This window comes from Eupeodes corollae, chromosome 2 (genome assembly GCF_945859685.1).
Source record: "Eupeodes corollae chromosome 2, idEupCoro1.1, whole genome shotgun sequence".
Lineage (NCBI taxonomy): Eukaryota > Metazoa > Arthropoda > Insecta > Diptera > Syrphidae > Eupeodes > Eupeodes corollae.
In genome coordinates, this window is record NC_079148.1 from 145,749,763 (window position 1) to 145,768,336 (window position 18,574).

An 18,574-nucleotide genomic window follows, 5' to 3' on the forward strand; every position below is an offset into this window, starting at 1 on the left:
CTAAGCCGGCTGGAAACGGAAAGGCAAGATCTATAGTGGAGTTGTTAGTTTAGACACATTTATTAGAATTACTACTTCGGCTTTGAGTTATCACCAAGAGTCGTTCTATAAAGTCGTTATTTTTGTTGGTTTATTTTTTCGAAGTTTATTATTATTTTGATTTGATTTGCCATAGATGAAGCCCACCTGGATTAATGTGGGGTGAACTGCTGGATGAAAAATATACAATAGTTTTTTTTTTGTTAATTTTGTTGGTTTCGTTTAATTTGTATTTTTATTGAACCGTTGTGTCGCACTCTGGTTCATTGGAGGTGAACCGTTTTATTTCTATCCTCGCACGGGTTTGGTTTTTGGTTTTGGCTTTGGCTTTTTTTCCAGTGGGTGGGTGTGTACATTAATCAATTTTCCCACCCAAAGAAATTAATAAACGTCATGTAGACTTGCGTGGATGATGGAAAATTATGATTTGTTGTTATTTTTGTGTGTGATTTTATTTTCATTCTTAAGTCAGATTTTGGTTTTTTGGGTGCGTTAAGAAACAGAAGAGAAACAGCTGTTGCAAGTTAAGTCTTAAATTTTAAAGGAGTTATAAATGCGCCTTGAGGCATGAAATGTTATTTTGTTAACCGGGTTAATTGAAAAATGTTTTATGTCTCTGTCGACAGTTTTCATTTTAAATGTGAGAAAGAAAAATTTTTAATGGAATTTCAAAATCTGGCAGTAAAAAATGTCTTTTTTGGATTTTTTATTTTACATACTCGTACATTGTAGCTCTGGAAAACATTAATAGCTTTCAACAAAGTTTTATAGACATATGATATTTTTTGTAAATGAGAATTTGAAATATCAGTTTTTATTCTCCTACGCAATGCACGCAGAATAACCCATGTTATTGAAGCAATTCGTTAGTCTATAAACTAGATTGGACTTTGACTAAACCAAGACCAACCAAATGTATAGAGTTCTTAATAAATACTTAGCTGCGTAAGCAATTTTTCGAAAACGTCAGAATGATAATTTTCTGTAAATTGACCTTTGTTTTGTGTGTTTTGAGCACGTTCGTACGTCCGTACGTTTGCGACGTATTTCTTGTTGTCCATATCTCAAGCACCAGAAGAGATATCGGCTTCAAATAAATTTTGTTATACAGATAATAAGGCAGAAAGATGCAGAAAGGGCTCTCAAGAAATTTGCGTCGCCGGTTTTTTTTTACCGCAGTTTAAAAAAAACTTGAAAATTTTGTTTAGCTCTAAATATCTTACGAACCAAAAACGCTAGAGACTTGAATTAAATTGTATATAATAAACTGTTATGTGATATCAAACGAGTACATTTTTTGAAAAAAATTCAGATAACGGTTTTTTTTATAAATCAAAAAAACTGAAAAAAAAAATTGTCACCTCAAAAATTTCTCGACTAAAATATGATTTCATCTCCAAAACAATTTTGTGCAACGAAGAATAATGTTTTTCACACCTCATAAAATTTTGAGGAAAATCGAATTGACAGTTCTTTTATGAAAAATAAAAATCTAAAAAAAAATTGATAAAAGTTTCTAAAAATTGAATTTCGACTCAAATATCTTTTCAAAACCTTGAGATATCTGCTTTAATTTACTTTTGTCAACATTCAGTAAGATTTTAAAAAAAATCTAATTGACAGTTTTTTTTACAAAAAAATAAAAACTGAAAAAAATTAACAAAAGTAGGTAAAAAATGGTTTTCGACTCAAAAAATTAAGATGATAGCTTCTAACTAATTTTCGCTTATAAGAAATATTGTTTTCAACATTCGGTAAAATTTTGAAATAAATCTAATAGACAGTTTTTTTTACAAAAAATAAAAACCTAAAAAAAATGAATAAAAGTTGGTAAAAATTGATTCTCGACTCAAATATCTTTTTAAAACTTTGAGATATTGGCTTTAATTTACTTTTATCTTTCAAAAAATATTATTTTCAACATTCAGTAACATTTTGAAAAAAAATCGAATTGACAGTTTTTTTTACAAAAACTTGAAAACCGAAAAAAAATTAACGAAAGTTGGTAAAAAAATGATTTTTGACTCAAATATCTTTTCAAAAATTTTATATAATAGCTTCCGACTAATTTTTACTTATAAAAATATTGGTTTCAACATTAGGACAAATTTTGGAAAAATCGAATTGACAGTTTTCTTGCCAAAAATAAAAACCTAAAAAAAATTTATAAAAGTTGGTAAAAATTCATTATCAACTCAAATATCGTTTTAAAAATTGTAGATATGGGCTTTAAACTACTTTTATCTTTCAAAAAATATTATTTTTAACATTCAGTAAAATTTTGAAAAAATCGAATTGACAGTTTTTGTACAAAAAATTAAAAACTTAAAAAACTAAAATTGTAAAAAATTGGTTTTCGGCTAAAATGTCATTACAAAAATTTGAAATATTGGCTTCAAACTAATTTTATCTTATAAGAAATAGTGTTTTTAATACCTTTTTCTTACAAAAAATAAAACTCTAAAAAAAACAATTCTAATACTTGGTAAAAATTTACTTTTGGCTCAAATAGCTTTTAAAAAATTGAAACTATTGGCTTCAAACTTATTTTATTTCACAGAAAATATTGTTTTCGATAATACAGTAATTTTTATATAAAAATCCAACAGTCCGTTTTTTCATAAAAAATTAAATCTACAAAAACTAGTACGCGAATTTGGTAAAAATTGATAATCGGTTCTTGACATCTCTCAAATTAATTTTGTTCATCCAATTTGTAAAAATTTAAGAAATTGTTTAAACAAATTTTAACTAGATTTTCAAACGAAACTGTTTCTTTATTTGACCATAATGTTGGTAATTTTAAAATTTGTTAGAATAATTCAACTTACAACTATTTTAACAAAACCCGAAAACCTACAAACCTTTTAAGCAAGACAAATCGACAGATGGGGTGGGAAGTTATCAGTGTGGGTCGCATTCCAGCCTCTTTTTTATTTTTTAAATTCGATGCCTCATAAACGGGTAAGCATTTTTTAACGATATTTAAATTTAAGCCAAAGATTTGGAAGCACTATTTAACCGCATATCAAAAATATTTCTTAAAGAATTAAAAAAAATTATGAATAAAAATATATTTAAAAATAAACATTTTTAACGATTTTCAAAAAAAAAATAATTATTAAACTTTGTTTTGCTTAATTGAATTTTAATTTATAAATTTAGCTATATAGCTTTAAAATGTCAAATGTCAAAAGATAACGATTTCAAATGTGACAGCTTTCCAAATAGTGGTCTATTCAAAACTATCTTTTGTCACCGGCCCACTTAACTGATCGTTATTGCAATTAACACAAAATTAAAATGGGGAAATTAACTTAAATACAGCAGCTTATAAAACGTTATTGGCCAAGTCAGTCCCTTGTCTTAAATTCAATTGAAAACCGTTTGAGAGACATCATTATATTAGTTAAGGAAAATAGTAACCTTTGCAACCATTTTAACTTAAACTGACTTTTTATGAAAAGGTGAGGCCAAGTGAACTAAGGACAACTTTCAATAAAATATTTATTCAAGTTTTTGAAGTGCAATTACGATGAACTTGGAATTATGCCCCGTTTGCATGTGCAAGATGAGAAACATAGTGAAGAAATATCACGCAAAATTTGTATCAAGAAAATATTCGGTTATATTTTTTTGGTATTTGAAAAACTTTGAAATTTTTGTTAAAGTTAAAAAAAAATTGGACAAATCTAAAAATAGGTAAATAAGGTAGTGCAACAGTCCGTCGAGAGCTAGGGCCTAGTGATTTACAACTTTGTACCTTTCCTGTGTGCGAGTACTATTATCAGGGATGGATAGTCTTAAGCCGAATCCGAGCAGCTAATTTAAGAAAGCACTTTTCATGAAAAGAATTACTCTTTGAGAAATTTGACATTTCCTCGCAAGAGGCAACATCCGTGACAAGAAACTTTAGATGCCACAGGTAGGGATTGAACCCAAGACCCCTAGCATGACAGTCCAACGCACTAACCATCATCATAAATGGTTACTATTCTTTCACAAATTTGACAACTACTATTTTCGCAAACAATTTCCACAAAGTAACGTAATTGTAAACCTTAACATAATTTATCATGAAGACGGGAAAATAACATTGCTCAAAATTGGTATTGTAAGGGAGTTTTGGGAAACTTTCTGGTATATTCTTCTTATTTGAACAAAGAACGTTTTTGAGTTAAGCCTGGCAACTAATTTTACTCTCTTATATGTCAATTAAGAATTTTATTTTGATAGTTTAATAATCGTCAAAAAAAATGCATTACTTTGAAGATTTTTTTAGCTCTAAAATGTAAGCCTTGACAAAAAAAAGTTTATAATGATTTTTTCCCAGTACAGATAAATAAATAATTTTGCAATCTCACTTTTCAAAAAGTTATAAGATGACTTAAAGGTCTTCATTCAACTCTACATGGTGTTTTGAAAAAAAATGTGTTCATGGTTTTGGAAATGATTTTGGTGCTGATTTCGAACTACTATCGTTTTCAAAATACTTTGTATGCTTATTTTAATATTCCAAGAACTTTATGTGATAATATTGTTACCATGACAAATTCCTTAAAAGAAAATACAATTAATTTTATATTGATATGGACTTTTCTATTAAAAACCATTTTATCAAAAACGCTTTAGCGTTCCTATAGGACAGGTGAAACCTGTCATGAGGATTTTTTCAAATGTAAATGAGATACTTAAAATAATAAAATCCTTATATTGAAAATTCCGCGGAAGAATTTTACTCACCCTCGGGAACTTAATATAAGTTTTTTTTTGGAATTTTAAAAGTCAATTTTTCAAAAACCTAAAAGGATAGATTTTTTTAAGTCGAATTTGAACGAACTTCATCAAAAATCTTAGGAAAGGAATAAATTGATTGGTCAGATAATTAAAACTGGCATACTCATTGTCTAATACACTTAAGACATTACTTATACCCGTAGTTTTTCGAAGATAAGATTACAAAAAACTGCTATCTTAAATCAATGCTTAATTATGTACTGTTTTCAAGTTCACTAAATTAAATCATCTAAATTCTCGTTAATTGCTCTTGTATTCTGATTCAGAGCGTTTTTCTTGTGTGTCTTAATAAAGTCTAAAGTCAATAGACTCTAACTCTATAAAATTTTTCTTTCCTTTTTTCTACAAACTAAAATTCGATCATTCTTTTTATATCTTATCTTTTACTTAGAAATAAAGAAATACAAAAAAATTGTGTTTTGAAATTAGCGGTGGTGCAGCAACATCAGAATCAGCTTCAGCATCAAGCGTCAAATGTGATTCCTTCTTCTAACAAAAATATCAACAAACCTTTCAGAGTTAATTGCAGCCGATGCTCGCCTAATGGCTTTCGAGCATAAATTAATTGATAAGAACATGATTTAGGACACAAGCTATTAATAACGGGTTGTCTAGTTAATTGAGTCTGTGAGTTCCTCTTCCTTTTTATTTATATTTTAAATTTTTGTTGAGTATAGAACCATCACTAGAAGATAAGGCCCATGTTTGTTGTACGAGTCGAGTCAAATATGTTGCATCAGCATCAGCATCCCCCTCTCTCAAAACTCGAAAAGTTGCGGCACAGGAATAATTGGTTTACTGCGTATACCTCCGTATCTATACACACTAGGAGATATTATTTGACGTGTAACACGAAGTAACTAAATAAACATCTTTATCGCCTTCGCTATAGACTGACTCTAAGGCTTTAAGTTTGAAAGGCTATGTGTATAAGAAAGGTTATATCTTAAGAATCTTAGAGGAAAAGCAACACATTTTAGTTGATTTAATTGAACCATTGGTAAGAAGCTAATAAGACTAATTAAAAATTAATTCCCAAAGTGGTTATGAGCCAGGAATCAATGTTAATGGGGGGAATGATAATTCTATGCAAATTGTTTATAGGAGGTTTTGAAAACTGTAATTATATCAGAAAAGCAGAAACTGTTAATTAGTATTTTTCATTAGGCATTCAATGGTATGGAAAAATGTTATAGATTTATGCTAATTTTAAGTAGCTTTAGATTTTTTCGTTTTGTTGTTTTTTAAATAAATAAGATTTCAATATTTTTTATGCTTTTCATTATCTTTTTATCATTTTTATAGTGGTTTTATATATTTCATTCATATAAAGTAAATCTACATATGTAGATCGGAATTGATTTTGTTTATAATTGACAGCTTTATCAACGTCAAATGCGTCAAAATGAAGTACTGGTTTTAGTTATCTGTGGAAAAAACTGAATTAATAAATAAAAGTCGAGATTATTATCTTTAGATCTAGATTATCATATTTTGTATATGCAAGATAAAGTGAATTAGAATAATCCAGAAATTAATAAAATTTGTGATTGTATACTACGGATTTAGCAGGTGGTTTTGTTATTGCATTTCGGTCCAATTCGATGAAAGTTGACAAATTTTACATTTCTCAACACTCAAAGTTTATGCGTTTTCAACTTATTTTTACTTTGAAGAAAAAATAATCAATATTACATGATTAATTGCTGAGCCACTTTGGAGGCTCCATTTTGTTTTTGCAATAGTAATCTTGAAACTAATACGTCCGTACGTTCGCGATGTTTTTTCGTCGTCCATAGCTCAAAAACCAGTAGAGATATCGACTTCAAATAAATTTTGTTATGCAGATATTAATGCAGATAGATACATAAAGGGCTCTCAAGCGGTTTTTTTTCCATAGCAGTTTAAAAAATGTGAAAATGTTGGTTAATCCTAAATGATGCTAGAGACTTGAATTAAATTTAAAATTATATATTGTAACGAGATACCAAACTAGTATAATAGGTTAACTCGAAAATTTTATGAATTAAAAATGATTTCATTTCTAAAACAATTTTGTGCAACGAAATAATGTTTTAAACATCCGGTCAAATTTTGAGAAAAATTGAATTGACAGATTGTTTTTTACAAAAAATAACAAAAGTTAGTAAAAATTGATTTTCGACTCAAATAATATTTAAAAACTTCGAGACATTGGCTTTAAACTTATTTTATTTTTTTCTTAATATTGTTTTCAGTAATATTCAGTAACATTTTGAAAAAAATCTAATCGATAAATGTATTACAAAGAATTAAATACCTAAACATAAATTTACAAAAATTGATTTTCGACTCAAATATCTTTTTAAAAATTAAAAATATTGGCTTCAAACTAATTTTATCTGCCAAAAAGTGATGTTTTCGACATTTTTGTTCTCGTTAAAAAACTATTTCATGGTATGCAAAATTTTGTTTGAATATTAATATAATTCAACTGACAACTTTTTTAAGAAAACACGAAAACCTACAAACCTTTTCAGCAGGACAATTTGAATTCCAGACTCTTTTTTAACTTCCCATAGAAAGTTATTGTAATGGGCCTGATTTGTCAAATTGAAAATTTCGACATTTCTCGACGTTTCAAGGTCCCTAGAGTCGAAATAAAAGATTTTTAGAAAGATGTCTGGCCGTGCGTGTGTACGTCCGTACGTTCGCGACGTTTTTTTCGTCGTCCATAGCTCAAGAACTAGAAGGGATATCGATTTAAAATAAATTTTGTTATAGGGATAATAAGGCAGAAAGATGTTTACCATAGGAGTTTGAAAAAAGGTGAACATTTTCGTTAACCCTAAATATCTTACAAACCAAAAACTCTAGAGACCTGAATTAGATTTTATACAATATATTGAAACGTGATGTCAAAGAATTATATTTAAAAAAAATTCATTTAACTGTTTTTTTTTATAAATCAAGAAAAATGAGGAAAAAAAATTTGTCACCTCCAAAATTTTACGATTAAAATATGATTTCATCTCCAAAACAAAAAAAATGAAACGAAAAATAATGTTTTGACATCTGATAAAATTTTGGGAAAAATCGAATTGAAAGTTTTTTTTTTATAAAAATATAAAAATTTTATAAAAAATAAAAATCTAAAAAAAAACTTTACTTTCAACATTAGGACAAATTAGATAAAAATCGAATTGATAGTTTTTTTACAAAAAATAAAAACCTAAAAAAATGTATAAAAGTTGGTAAAAATTTACTTTCGAATCAAATAGCTTTTCAAAAATTAAAAATATTGGCTTCAAATTTATTTTATATCACAGAAAATATTGTTTTCGATATTCAGTAATTTTTATATAAAAATCCAATAGTCCGTTTCTTTTCATAAAAAAGCAAATCTACAAAAAATAGTACGCAAATTTGGTAAAAATTGGTACGAGTACATATAGACAAACTTTTAAACAAGACAAATCGATAGACGGGATGGGAAGTTATCAGTGTGGGTCTCATCCCAGCCTCTTTTTTGGTTTGAATTTAGTAAGAAAAGGTGGTTTGATTCCGTTTATGCTTACTCACTTAAATATCCAGCCGCCGTTGCATGGAGGTTCTCAGTCTGAGATATTGGGTTCTTTCAACGTTTGTGAACCCTTCCCTCCCTCTAGTCGGCGAGACCAAACGTCCTTGCGTTGCCTGGTCTTTGAAGAAAGATTGGTCCTTCTCGTCGTCTGCAATTCAAACATTTTCTTAGCTGAATTGCTTTTGTCCATTCGGTTAATGTCACCTAGGACCGAGCTTCATCTTTATATGGCTCGTATAGTTTACGATTGAATCTTCTCTTCCATTTGACCTCTTTGCATATAGAACCAACTATCCACAGAAGAATATTTCTCTAGAAAGTGCCTAGAATCAATTTCGCTTCTTTACTTACCATAAAGCACTCGGCACCATAGAGTATAATTGGTTAAATTAAATACCGTACACTTAATCTTTCAAAAAAGGAGTTTTGAATCCATTTGTTTCGTAAAACCACCGAAGAAGCAGCAGTTCTCAAATTTTGTTGCGAACTGCAACGAAATTCTATGATAGAATTTTTTAGGTAATTAAATGTTTAGTACTGAAACAGTCCGTTGAGAACTAGGGCATATAGCATTCCTGTGTGAGAGTACTGATGTCAGGGATGGAAGGGACCTACAATTTTCAGCCGAATCCGAACGGCTTATTTGACAAAAGCCTTTTTTTACGACAAGAATTGCAAAAGGCAGTACCCGTGCATGGCATAAGAAGCGATCAAACCCAAGACCTCTGGCATGACAGTCCAGCGCACAAACCATCATGCTACGGGTATCACGTTTCTGTGATACAGTCGTCCAAAATTAGAATTAACTAACTCGCCGAACTGAATTATTGATCAACAACATTAAAAACACCTGAAATTGTAGAGCTTTGATATTTCACACAAAGGTAAGTCTTGTGGTTTAGTATTTACCAATCTTCTTATACATAGTATGGATTTAAATTGCCATACTACTTTAAAGCATTTTAAAATATTGAAATTAAGAAGATCGGTAAACGTGTATATTCAGATACAAACAAGGAAATTATTATATTGGGTCCGATTTATCGAATTTTTATAAATGAATAAAAATGAAAAAAAATAAATATTTGTCACCTCGAAAATTTTACAAATAAAAAATGATTTTATCTCCGAAACAATTTTGTGCAACAAAAAAAAAACGTTTTCAAATTCTTGTACAATTTTAAGAAAAATCAATTTTTTTTATAAAAAATAAAAACCTAAACAAAACATTTTACAAAGTTGATAAAAATTAAATTTCGACTCAAATATTTTTTTAAAAACGTCAGATTACTGCTTCAAACTTATTTATCTTATTAGAAATATTGTTTTAAATCTTCGGAAAATTTTTGAGAAAAATTGAATTGATAGTTTTTGTTACAAAAAATTAAAACTTAAGATAAAATTTAAAAAAGTTTGTAAAATAAGATTTTCGACACAAATTTTTTTAAAAAATTTGACATAGTGACTTCCAACTAAAAAAATTTGAGAAAAATCGAATTTACAGTTTTTTTACAAAAATAAAAACCTAAACAAACAAATTAATAAAAGTTGCTAAAAATTGAGTTTCGATTCAAATATATTTTCAAAACTTTGAGATACTGGCTTTAAACTACTTTTGTCTTTTTAAAAATACTGTTTCAAACATTCAGTAAAATTTTCAGTTTTCTTATAAAAAATAAAAACCTAATGGTAAAACTTGGTAAAAATTTACTTTCGATTTCAATAGCTTTTCAAAAATTAAAAATATTGTCATCAAACTTTTTTTATTTCTCAGAAAATATTTTGTTCGATATTCAGTACTTTTTTATAAAAAAAACAGTCTGTTTTTTCATACAAAAATTAAATATACAAGAAAAAGTACGCAAATTTGGTAAAAATTGATTTCCGGCTCTTGATTTCCCTAAAATTAATTGCATTTATCCAATTTATAAAAATTTATGAAATGGTATTAAAATTGGTAAAAAATTGTTTTCGACTAAAAATCTATTTAACAAAACTAGATTTTCAAACTAAACTATCTCTTGATATGAAGTTAGTAGTGTTGGTAATTTTTAATTTTTTAATAATAGTTCAACTGACAACTTTCTTAACCCAATACGAAAACCTACAAACCTTTTAAGCAACACAAATCCACAGACGGGATGGGAAGTTATCAGTGTTTGTCGCATCCCATCCTCTTTTTATCATTAATAAACAAAGAACACCTCTAAGTCGTGAAGAATGATACAATTTCAAGAACAAACGAAGAAGTATAAATCTAAAAATTCCATGTTCTAAGTATACAAAAATTATTTTTGAAGTGCTTTGAGTAGTTTGATATCCAAGCAATAATTAATAGGAAAAATTTGGTGCGTTAACTTGGATAATTTTTCAATTGCTTCTTATGGAGCAGAACTTGGCTCGTTTTTAACATTAATGTCATTTTTAATTTCCTTAAATTAATTTCCAGAATTTCGTGTTAAGAACTCACTTCATTTCCCAAAGTCTTTTTAAAACATCTTTTAGTTTATACAATCTCATATTTTTAATACATGTCAAATAATATTCAAATAATTAGAGTATAACAGATTTATGAGATCCAGAAAATCAAAAATCAGTCTTCCAGAAAATAGAAACATGAAGTGTGGAAAACCGTAATACTGATCATTCAAAATCAAGAAACTTAAGAAATAAGAAAACCTCAAAATTCAAAAACCCCGCACAATTAAGCTTCTATTTAATCAAAAAAATCGAAAAAATGTTTTAATATTTTCGTGTGTGCAATACAACTCTATATTTATTGCACCAAAAATCCTCACTTTCCAGTCATAACAAAGTATCACGAAAATTAAAATTTGACAATATCCTCAAATTCAAAACCTTTAAATCTGAAAGAATTTTTGTCCTAAACAGTAAAACCTAAAAAATATAAAATCCAAAAATTCCATTAGTCCACAATTTCCAGAGATAATAATCTTCAAATTTTCGGAGAAAATGTTAAAGGTAGAAAAAAATTGTATTTTTCAAATACAAATTTGGCTAAGTCTTGAATTGACTTCAGCTCCGTTGTTTTTAAAAATGAAAAAAACTTGTCTTGGTTAATGAAGTTTCTTAAAAATGGTACCTTTAAAAATGTATCAATCCATGGTGTTTAGAACTTGTATTCCAAGAACTATTAACAAGATTCTAAGTAGTAAAATGCACTATTGGGTCGTACAAAATTGCTCATGTATCCACACATATTTTAAAAATATTTCTTTTAATTTAAAAATTTGAAAATTTACCAGCAAAGAAAGTTTTTTTTTTTCAAAAAATTTGAATCCATTTGATTTCTAAAAAAAAATTTAAAAATGTTTGATTCAAAAGTAGTTAGAGTGTTTATTTTTTAAATTAATTTGTATATATAAAATTTTAGGTTAACAATATTTTTGATATGCAGTTATTTAGAGCTTATTATTATACGTTTGTCATTTGAGTTTCTTAGAAAAACAACCACCCATCTTCAAGATATAAAATCTCGGAAAAAAAAATATTTTTTTTAAGAGCCAAAACTTAAAACAATGACATTTTTGATCATCAAATATGATTGAGACGATATTAGAACTTGAATAGAAAGTACATTGTTGAAATCTACTCATAAGTTCTTAACAAAACAAAATAACGGTACTATGTGGGGTACCCTTCGGGAGCAATACAATTTTTTTTTTTATATTGAAAGAAGCCAAATTAATAACAAACATTTTAGTGAAAATTAAAAAAATGTATCGGTTTGTTTTTGAAAAAATTCGAATTTTCGATTTTTGACCAAAAATGTTGTATTGGTACTTCTGTTAATTTAAGTCTAAAAAATGAAAAAAACCTATAACTCGAAATGGTTCAAAGCCTTAATTTCAAAACTGGAAGTCAATCGACCCAGTGCTGTGAGCTGTAGGGTATTTTCGACTTATCTACCATCGTAATGTCATGTTTGATTTTTTAACGAATGCAAAACTTGCCATATACGTTTTTTTCAACTAGTGCTTATTTCGTGAATGGTAACACTTAGCTCATATCTGATTTGACAAATAATTAGTTGTATGGTTGTATCCTTCCACTGAACGAATTTGGTTGTGTATACGCTGAACAACGCTTAGAGAAGATGCCGATTTTGCCAAATCATTTTTTTAGATGAAGCGCATTTTGATCTTGGTGGGTATATAAACAAGCAAACTGTCGCATTTGGGGCACAGAAAATCCGCACGAATACATTTTAAGGCCGATACAACCAAAACGAGTCAATGTTTGGTGCGGATTTTGGTCCAGAGGCATAACTGGGCCATTTTTCTCCGAAAATGAGCAAAGAGTGGCCGTTACAGTCAATGTTTTTATAGTATTTAAAAAAAGCAGTTATTTGGCGGACCCCTTATTTTCTATATATCTCAAGTCAAAAATAGGACATTACACACGAAACCTTCTATTAAAGACAATAACAGTTCAAAATTCTGTGAAAAGTTATGCCAAAAACTTAATTTAAAAAAAGGATAGACAATACCATTTTCAAATTTTAAAACCAGACCCTAGATTTTAAATAGAATTTCTTAAAACGCGTCACCTATCTCTGATTCTTCCCTTCTTTTTGACACCCAAATCCAAAAATAAAACTGTCTAAATAATTGAACATTCCAAAAAAATAATGCACAAAAGTTGCATTAAAAGAACAGATTGGATTATTTCAGCATCATTACCCAGGTGTAAGTTTTCAACAAAAAAAAAAGGTTAAAATCCCGATGTCAAATAAATATAAGCCATTCATTTCTAAAATCTAACTTTTTTGATCTTTTTTTTTTACTAAACGTAACAAAATGTAAGCATCAGTAAAACTTTATGCACAAAAAACTCTTTACCATATTTTTTTACTTAAGTTTTTTTTTTTAGAAAAAATTGGTTCCGGCTGTCAGGAGTAATTTTTCATAATTTACTTACGTAGGTTCATATCTATCTTTACAAAAAAATCTACATCTCTCTTTTTGGACAGGATAAATCTGATAACAAAAACAAAAATTCTTTTAAAACAATATGTAAATGCGCACACGCGCAATTGAGTCCTGCCAAATGGTTCATCGAGATAACTCAAAAAATACGGGCCAAACTACTTTAGGTTGTGTTTTTTTTTTTATGTGAGTTTGAAATCAAAACCAGGACAATAGTGTTCAGTTCTGTAAGAGGCAAAAAATATCTTAAGAAAAAAATATATCAATGGTTCGTGCACTTATCCCTCTTTTCATACCAAACAAAAAAATACCCTCCGGATGAGGATGAAGCCTGTATCAGGATATCACCACAACGTCAACGGGAACGTGAACATAAACGCAAACGCATTCACATCAACTTACCATACCAAACAATGATGTGCGCTGCGCAAGGGTTAAAAATTTGAATTTCAGAATTTCAAAAAAATAAACATCGTGATGGAATCATAAAATCTTGTTCAAGTTTCGGCTTCAGAAGAGATCCTTAAAAAAAAACGTAATAACTTCTAACAAAGGAATCCTTTTTTTTCTCGTCGTCGTCGTCATCATCGTCGTCCTCGTCGCTTGCTCGATGGTGGTTCATTTAAAAAACACATCCCAAATATGAATTTTTCTTGTTTTACATGGAATCGGTTTTTATTTTACATTTAATAATTCTTTTTATATATAATTTTGTCCTTCAAATTGGTGTTGGTTCTCGTTGTCGATTGTCGCGTCCTTTACAATTGCATTGCACAATCTAACGCATATGTCGCGTCATATCATTAAATTGAAGTGCACACGTACAAAATGCATTTCGTATTAAAAAGGACTTTTTTTTGCTTTAAATACTTTTATATTTTTAAAATTACGTCCTGTAATTCAAATTAATTGAAATGTGAACTGAACACCAGCCGAGGCGCAACCGCGAACAAAAGGACTCCAATGACATTATTTTCTTCTTTTTTTTTTTTGAGAAAAAAAAGGATTGGAAAAAGGAATAAAATAATAATGCACTTTTTTTTAAGGACGACGACGACGACGATTATGACGGTTGCTTCAGGAGTGCTTGTATACATATATGTATGTGTGTAGGTAGGTAGTTGATGCCTAACCCTTTTTAAGACCTTTATTTTTTTTAATTTATTTCGTCCTTATTTTTGTCATTACTCATTCTATCCTGTTCGATGGTGTTGCGACCGAACGACGACAACGGCGAACGGGTGTGTAAATAATTGGCGCTTACACCAAAAGGTGTTTAAATTTATTAATAGTTTCGAACACGGGACTACGACGAGAGGGACGACCGACGCGACGCTGACGACCGGAATAAGTTCACGCAGGCCCGTTCTAAATTCTAATGAGCGTCTATATGAAATCAAATAGACCGACCGACCGCAGTGCAGTGTAGACGTCTAGAGATAGACAAAGCTGCCATATATAGGTTGGTTTGGTCTAGGTACTTATGCCTACATTCCTAGAAGTCACAGCTGCACCATTTTATGTCCTATACATTGCTGGAGCCTTATATACAAATGTCATGTTAACCTTTTGTTCATATTACCTATTTTTTTGTTGGTCCCCAAATTGTTTAGGTAGACCTAACCTATCTACTTAGGTGTACGGCTGGCCCACGGAACACATATTGCAGTGCAGCGAAGGCTAAAGGCTAAAACTGTTTTTGGACTTGTTATTGTCCAGGTTGCGTGTAACCCAATATCTTTGGGCGTAAGTGCGGTACTGTATCGGGACAAAATACAACACCGGCAGCATTCCAATGGGCTAAACGTTGTCGTCTACGTCGTTGCCGCCATATAACCGTCGTCGTCGTCGACTACGTCTGTCCTGTCCAGCTACTGCCTATAGCAGCGGTATTAGTGCAGTGTCAAACGCTGTCGACGGCCGTTTAGTTTATCGCCCAAAAGCGAGTTATGGAATTTTAATGAAAGGAAATAACATTCTGAATTAATTGCTCCCAACATATAACCTACCTATAAACCTTCCGAAAAGAGTGGATTTTCTTGGCAGCATAGCCTGCTGCTGCTGGAGTGCTTAGCGGACAGGCCATTCACATTCAGGGATCAATGACCCAACCCTTTTCATATATCTTTGGTCACACACTATGTGTATGTTTGAGTGGTGGAAGAATGGAGATATAGTTCCTGAAAAAAATACAGGATTGGTGACGCACCGCGTAGAGCACAGGAGCTGGGACCGAGAGCGGTGCATCATAATGCATGCATATTGCATATTATGCATAATGTGCGCCTGCCTGCGTAGCGTATTTTGAAAATGCACTTTGGTTTTGGGTTTCTTTTCAAATGACAGCGCTTACAATACTTTTTAATCGATGTTTTGTTGTCAAAAAATTTTTCGGGATTGAAATTTAATATTATTATTTATTTTTTGTATAAAAGCACCGGCTTTAAGTTTTTTTTTAGATCAGCATCAGATGCAGTCGTCGGTTTTTGGTCCTTTTAAAGTTGATATACCGAATTGGTCGTCATAGTCCTTTCCTTGTGGTCTGCCGACAAGAATATGTTAGTTATTACTTTGAACTTCCAATTGAATGAATTTGGGATGTTTTCAATTTTGAAAAAAAAACCGTCGTAGTACCGTGAAGTCAATATTAAGTCATAAAAAAAGTAAACAATTTTAAACCACGGGTAAGGTTAAGTTGTTATAAAGTTTTCGTGTTTTAAATCTATGTTCAAGGCAATTCTTTAGTTCAAGTTTGTTCACAATTCTAGTTATTAAATAATGAATGATTTTCTTAGAATAATTGAAAGGATTAGATTCAAGGATTGCATTCGGTATGGTTAAAGTCAGATAGAGAACTTCAGAAAGTTCCTATAGTCATTCCACTAGCAACAATGTTACTTGTTTTGAGATCGCAATCAATTGAATGCTATCTTTTGAGAATTCAGATTTTTCCTTAATGGCATTTGTACACAGATTCCCTCTGAATACTGAAAGTTAATACCCGTGACATGGTGCCTAATATGTAGGGCTGTCACGCCAGAAGTCTTGGGTTCAATCCTCGCTGTGCCGACCTAGTTAAAAAAAAGTTTTCACGGTACTGCCTCTTAAGAGTAATTGACAATTCCTGCCATGAAAAGTGCTTTCTCAAATTTGCCGTTTGGATTCGGCTTAAAACTGTAGGTCCCCTCCATCCCTAACAAATTTAATCGCACACAGGAATGGTTGAGAGTTGTCAGTCACGAGGCCCTTGTTCCCAATGGACTGCTGCGCCACCTAATTTATTTATTTTGAATACTGGAATACGTTAGAATAATACTCAAAAAGTTTTCAACCAATTGAATATTATAAAATAAAATAAATTTAACTGAGAAACTTAAGGCTTCAGTTTACTTTTAATGTTAAAATTTAGAATTTAGGGTTGTTTTTGTTGGCAATTCTAATCCACTCACTTTTGATTTTTTTATTAAGATTAACGTAAATATCTTAGCTGAAATCTAAATAAGAAAATTGGATCGGTTTTTAATGGGCCTCAGAGTTTTCCAAGTTTCTTATGTATTTATTTATTTATTAAGCTTAATGAGTGCTATTAACAAAAAAAATTAAAGCTGGACTAAAACGGGAAGTAGACGGGCATGTCTGACGATCCGTGAAATAGTAAAAATTCGAATCTTTTTTAGAAGAAATGGAAAGTCTAGAAGTAGAATATCAGTGATTTCGTTTCGTTTTTGAAGGGTTTGCAAATTCGTACATTCCTAAAAATATTCCTAGGGTGGTTAAAATCGATTATCAACCCAAAGAAGGCTGCAGAGTACAAATCGACGGTATCTGCTTTGCACAGATTCAATTCTTTCAAAGTGGAAGATCTTGACTAGCGTATTCAGAGAGATGTCTGACAATGGTGTATAGGAATTGAATGACTTAGTGGTTTGAAAATTCCTCACACCAGTGTTTGATAAAAATACGGGATGAGTTGGTCCCATAGTCAAAATGGGTTCAAAAACTTAGCTGATAGGTCAAATAGATAATAGGTCGAAAATATACATCAGCAATTAAGGGTAATGTCGTGCAGATTGTAAGATATGAAGGGGAGATATGATCGGTTACGGGTCAATGTTATAAATTCTCATTTAGCAACATTGAGTTCTAGAAAATTTTTGTAGCACCAAGTCTGAAATGAGTCAAGATAAATTTGGAGTAAATAGAGACAGTTGAAATATCAATGGAATTATTAACGTCGTTGATAGTTAAGGTAAATATGAAAGGTCCAACGTGGCTCCCTTGAGGAACTGTTGAGTTTGCATAAATAGGATTGGAGATGAAGACCTAAAAATAACTCAATATTAGCGGTTCTTTAGGTTTGATCTGAGCCATGAAACAATAGAGGATGCAAAATCAAGATTAAGATGAATAATTTGGTGACTGATTTTTTGAAAGCTCAACTCTCTGGTGATAACATCTATTTCATTTCTTTTCTCTAATTAACTTGAAGTTTTAGACACAAATTCAAAGAGATTGATTTTAATAGATCAGCTTTTTAAAGCCACGTTGTTGTGAAGAAAAATTAGGTTCACTATGGATATACAGAGATAGAGTTGAAGTTACTTCTTTCGAAAAGCTTGGGAATTGAAGAAAGGTTGATTAGGAGCCTGTAATCCATAACATAATTGTTTGTTCCTTTTTTATAAATAGGAAAAATAAATTAATCTTTTCAAAAAGCTTTGGAAAATGGCTTGAGAAATTTAAAGACAAAACATATGTGCATTTATATATATATGTGTTGTCCGGCTGCAAGTACAGCAGTTTCACCACAACTGACCTCAGTACCTTGAGACCGAATCTCCTTCAAAACTGATGACCTCCAAGCTGTCTTTGGTCTTCCAACGCGTCTATTACCCTGGGGCCCGTTCCATTCGTTGCAAGATGTCTACGTTCAACTTTTTCTGTACGGTCCTATTCCACAACTCAACGTAAGATATGGTTTGCGGCCACCGGATCTTCAGAATAGAGCGCAGACAACAGTTAACGAAAGCTTGTAGTCTACTCAAAATGTTGGCAGAACATTTCCATGTTTGGAAAAAGGCATGAGAAATTTAAAGACAAAACATAATATGTTCATTTAACTCCTTGAAATATATACCAGAGGTAAATCAGACCCAGCTTATTTAATGCGGCTAAAAGTTATTTACTTGCGACTTGGAGGAACTACAGGGGAAATATTGCATTCGTA